The sequence below is a fragment of the Felis catus genome, chromosome E1 (genome assembly GCF_018350175.1).
Source record: "Felis catus isolate Fca126 chromosome E1, F.catus_Fca126_mat1.0, whole genome shotgun sequence".
Lineage (NCBI taxonomy): Eukaryota > Metazoa > Chordata > Mammalia > Carnivora > Felidae > Felis > Felis catus.
The window spans coordinates 12066413-12072012 of record NC_058381.1 but is presented as its reverse complement, the minus strand read 5'-3'; the positions used below and the strand labels follow the sequence as shown (position 1 = coordinate 12072012).

Genomic DNA, 5600 nt, shown 5'->3' with positions numbered 1-5600 from the left:
GATCCACCACAGGGCCTCGACAGCAGCCGGACGTCACTTCCGCCGGCTCAAGCACCGCGAGATCTCACCTACCTGGGGGCCGGTTACTGTTTCCATGGAAACAGCTCCGCTACTCACCGTAGCCGGAAGTTGGCTTTCTTTTCCTTCGCTTATTATCCCGTTCCCTTGTGAAATTCCTCCTGCTGTTTAGTGGGCCTGTGAGCGAAGGAAGACGCTTAACTCATAATTAGGCGCATATTTCCCGGAGTTTGCTTGGAATGACCGTCCCGTTTTCCACCTAGCCAAATCCTTCGCGCCTGGATTAATTGCCACCTCTTCCACGAGGCTTTTTCTGTAATGAAGACGAGCCAGGCAGGATGGCTGGATTCAGATCCCTTTCTTACTACTTAGTAGCTGCGTGAATTTGGACAAGTTTACTTGGCCGTCCCCTGCCTTGTATTACCCATCTGTAAGATTCTTACAATAACCTCAATCACTAAAACAGAACAGTGCACAGCACATAGTGAGGACTGCATTTTGATTCAGGTATATGTTGAATGAATTGATTTCCCCATTTGAAATTGATCTGTCCTACTTCCAGTCGACTCCCAAAGCACGTTGTTCCTCTCATATAGCCACTTCCACTCTGTCGCAGAAAATTGTCTCCAAAGCCCATATCATACCCATTGATCTTAACTGGCCTGGAGTCCCTTAAATTGAAGCATCTTTCTTACTTATTTCTGTATCTTCTAAGGGCTTACCACGGGATCTGGTGGGGATCTGGTGGGGATCAGTGGGGACTGAGCAAATTAGTGTACATTTTGAATTTCATCCAACATATTTATCGAGCATTTACAATGTGCTCTGCTAGGTGTGTAAAAACAGTCACGCTCCTTCTTCCCTGAAGATAATGAACAGATAAAGACCCCGAAAAAAGCAGTTGTGCTCTGAAGGAATGGAACAAAGTTCTGTAGGATCATGCAACAGAGGAAACTGACCTCACCTGGGAACAATTGGAAAGACTTTCTTGAAGAAATGACATAAGCTGAGCTCTGAAGAAAGAGTAGGAGTTAGTAAGGTAAGGGGGAAGGAATTTTCCTGAGAGAACAGCCCTGGTGGGAGGGAGTTTGCTATCTGAGATTGAGGAATTGAAAGTAGATCAGGATGGTTGGAGAGCAGTGGTGTGAGATGGGGCCGCGAGGTAGGCAGGGACCACATCAAGTCAGCTGTGTTAAAGATACTAGACTTTTCCTTGAGAAGATGGGGAAACTGCTGAGAGTTTTATGTAAGTAGCATCATTGGGTTTGCACTTAGAAAATGTTGTCATGGATGACTTTAAAGAGCCATTTAGGAAGATATTATAGTAGTCAACAAGAAATAATAATAATAATTGTATGTTGAAAAAGTAGATTGAAATAGATTGGTGAATTTGGGATATGCTTAGATGAATGACTTTAACACTTGTACTCTAAGATGGAAATGCCCCTGAACGTTCTATGGCAGCATTTGACCCTGAATCTTTGATCTTTGGCAACACATAAGACAGATATTTTGACTTAGGGGACACACTTCTACGGATATACATGGATTTGAATGAAAGCTGAAAAACATTGTGGAGTAGAACACTATAGTAATTCCAAACAGCCACAGCTGCTAATCCTACTTTAAAATTTGTTGCCTATTTGGATTGTGCCAGCCGCTCCCCAAATGTGGTTCTCCAACCAGTAGCATCAGCATTATCTGGGAACTTCTTAGAAATGCAAATTCTTGAACCCACACTCTGGATTCACTGCATCAGGAACTCTGAGGGTGGGTGGTTACCTGTAATCTGAGATAAACAGGTAATTCTGATGCACACTAAATTGGCAGAGAGGAGCCAGGATACAAATTACACTCATTTCAAAACAACTAAGACTCATTCTACCTTTCTGTCTTCCTCTCCAGAAGGAACTGACTGAAAGAGATTGGGGTTATAAGGATAACCTTGAGTATATTCTAATTTACATCTTTTTTAAGGCTAGTCATTTGTAAAATCCGTCAATTACTTGAGACACATTTTACAATAAAGAAACACACACCAGTGGGTGGAGATGCTACACTTAATCATTTGTTCTTTCATTCTTTGAACACACATCTACTTTGTATCTAATATGTGTCAAGCCCTGTGTCTGTGAACAAGACAGAAGGTCCTTGCCTGCATGAAGTTCTGGCTTGGGGAGTAAGACAGTAAGCAAGCAAATGCACAAAATAACTTCATATAGTTAATATAGGGTCTGAAGAAGTCACGTGGTGATTGGGTGCAGGAAGGTCAGGAAATGTTTCTGAGGTCTGAAGGATGAGAAGAGCGGTTAAAAAAGATCCAGGGGAGGGGCGCCTGGGTGGCTCAGTTGGTTGAGCTTCTGACTTTGGCTCAGGTGATGGTCTCTCAGTCTGTGAATTCAAGCCCCGTGTCGGGCTCTGTGCTGACAGCTCAGAGCCTGGAGCCTCCTTCGGATTCTGTGTCTCCCTCTCTCTCTGCCTCCAACCCACTTGCATTCTGTCTCTGTCTCTCTCAAAAATAAATAAACATTAAAAAAAAAAAAAAGATCCAGGGGAATAAATTCCAGAGAAAGAGGAGCAGACACAGTATACAAAGATCTTAAGGCCCAAACAAGCTTGGTGTGTTTCTGGGCGGGGAAAAAATGCCAGGGTGGCTAAAATATGGTGAATGAGAAGGATCCTGGTGTCTCTCATGAGTACTACTTGTCTGTAACAATAATAACAATCGCTTAGGTTTGTCCAGCTTTTTCAATTTGTAAAGCATTTTCAGATCCACTAGATATTTGCAAATTCGTCAGTGAAATAGCTTTACCAAGTAAAGTGACTCAAAAGAAGGGAATAGTTAAAAAAAAAAAAAAAAGGAAAGGAATAGTAGATAATACTGAGAAAAAAACAGTGTCAGGCACTATCCACACATTCCATTTCTATTTGGAGATTCATGTGGTTCCAGGGAACCCGACTTGGAGATCTGAGCAAAGCGACCCGGGGAAACCATCCTCACATGCCATCACCAGTCCCCTCAAGCCACCCTGAGCATATGACTAGGATGATCCAATCAGAGGAAAGCTCGGGACTTCTGTGACCACTCTTCCCTGCTGGATTGAGCAAGGAAACCCACAGCTTCCGGCAACCACCTCGGAGCCCCAAGGGGAGCAAGGTTTAGAATGAAGCCAATATCTCCAAATACGGAGAAGAGAGGTACAGAAACCAGCCCTGTGCATCTTTGAGTCACCGGATCCATTTTTACCTGCAGTAATCCTTCCTCTAGACCTTTCGCCAAAAAGTATGAGCCAAAAATTTGCCTTGATTGTTTACAGTTTTACTGTTGAAAGTTTATTTAATTATTGAGAGAGGGAGAGAGAGAATCCCAAGTAGGCTTTGCACTGTCAGCACAGAGCCTGACGTGGGGCTCGATCTCGCGAACCATGAGATCATGACCTCAGCCAAAATCAACAGTCAGATGCTTAACTAAGCCACCCAGGCACCCCCAAACTTTTATTGTTTAAGTTCCCATGGTGTTTTCTCTTACTTGTAGCTACAGGCATCCTGATACAGCACTTTAATGGTCCTCCCAAAAACTCCTTGGAGGCAGATTTTATTGTGTGAGGCATAGGGGCTATTTACAAATATTCCATTTATTTTTCTTCCACCCTCCTTTGAAGTTAAGTGTGACTGTGACTATGTGACTTCATTGGTCAATGAAACACAAGTAGAAGTGGCACGTGTCACTCTTGGGGTAGGGGTCTTAAGTGCCAGTGTGCGGTTCCTCCTCTGTCAGGATGCCCATGGATGCAGGTGTTGAGATGGAAGCTCCATCAGCGTGGGTCCCTGACTAGGGTGGGTCAAGCATTCCTCAGACCGCTTTGGACATGGAGTTCTGTAAAAATGACCTCAAAATCTAGAGGATTGGCATTTAGTGTTTTAGAAACACTTATTATCTCACAATTTCTGTGGATCAGGAATTCTGTCACAGCTTACGTGGGTACCTCTGCCTTAAGACTCTCATAAGACCACAATCAAGGTATTGTCCAGGGCTGTGATCTCATCTGAAGGCTTGATGGGGAGACAGTTGGCTTCCAAGCTCATTTGCATGGTTATTAGAAGGATTCAGGTACTCACAGCTTTAGGACCTCAGTTGCTTGCTGATGGTTGGCTGGAGATCTCTCTCAGTTCTTTGCCATTTGGTCCTCTCCATAAGGCCACTCATAACATGGCAAGTGGATTCCGAGAGGGATGGGACAAGATGCAATACTGAAGTCCTAGCCTTTTTTTGTAATCTAGGTGCAGCCCACACCCATGAGCAGGGATTTTTCACAAGTATGACTCCCAGGAGGCAGGGCTTCCTGGGAGCCATTTTGGAGGCTGCCTACCATAATGAGTGAGAAGAAAACTTTTGTTAAGCAGCTGGAATTTGGGGTTGATTACTGCTGCAGCTTAAGGTAGACTATCCTCATTTGATACAACTTCTATTCTTTTAAAAAAAAATTAATGCTTATTTATTTGAGAGAGAAAGAGAGAGAGAGAGAGAGAGAGAGAGAGAGAGAGAGAGAGAACATGTGCATGAGCAGAGGACAGGCAGAGAGAGAGAGGGAGACGCAGAATCTGAAGCAGGCTCCAGGCTCTGAGGTGTCAGCACAGAGCCTGACATGGGCTCGAACACAGAGCTGGAACTTGTGAACCGGGAGATCATGACCTGAGCCAACTGAGCCACCCAGGCACCTCAATACAACTTTTGTTCTTCATTGTTCAGAAGAGGAAACTGATGCTCAGAGAGATTTAGGTGCTTGGCCAAAGATACATAGTTGGTTACTGGCAGAACTAGGATTTAAATCTATATCTGACTCCAGAGTCTGAACTTCCATTCACCGTATACATTGTGCAAGTGTGAAATGTGGGGGGCGGAAAAGGCCTTCAGTTTCAGTCAGTGGGGCAGTAGCAGCCCTCCACATCACTGCCAGAGTATACAGCAACGTGGGGTGAGCGGGTGAGAAGAAAGAACCCAGAGAAAAACATGCCCTACTTCCTTGCACTCTGCTCCAACGCACTTTATATTCCCAGATTCACCACCTTTCTTTGACCACTTTAGCAGGTCCAAGTTTCTACCCACAGCCACATGCAGAATTGGCTTGTTTGGTTGGTTGTTTAGAAGATGGACAGAATCGAGAACGACTTGTCTGAGACTATTTTGTCAACCCCTTCCTATTACTGATGAGTCGATGAAGGCCAGAGAGGAGCTGTAACTTGCCCGAGGTCACACAGCACACTAGTGGCAGTTATAGGAATATGACCTCCATTGCTAGAATCCCAGTCCAGGCTTCTTTTCATGCAGTACATGGCAACTTTGTAGAAATGCTACAAAGCAGGTATCAGTGGCCTTTATATGTTAATAGCACAACCTCCTCCAAACAAGCTGTGCCTTGTACGGAGCTAGAAAGGTAGTCAAGGTGGAGCTTTCCTAGCTGTATCTGAAGGATCTACTGTCCTTTCCTTCTGCTTCTACTTTTAAAGTTCCAAAAGGTATTTTTGATACCTCTAATTCAATTCCTCATGCCCACACCACAGCCTATTTCCACTCTAGGCTG

The 5600-nt window shown here is 44.3% G+C and overlaps 1 long non-coding RNA gene across 1 annotated transcript; it reads left to right on the top strand.

The window, feature by feature from the left end:
• The first annotated feature begins 95 nt into the window (after positions 1 to 95).
• LOC109494221 lies at positions 96 to 3334 on the top strand. The gene is made up of 3 exons (XR_002148904.3): positions 96 to 525; positions 851 to 1057; positions 2969 to 3334. It is a non-coding gene; the product is annotated as an uncharacterized LOC109494221 (long non-coding RNA).
• The last annotated feature ends 2266 nt before the right edge of the window (positions 3335 to 5600 follow it).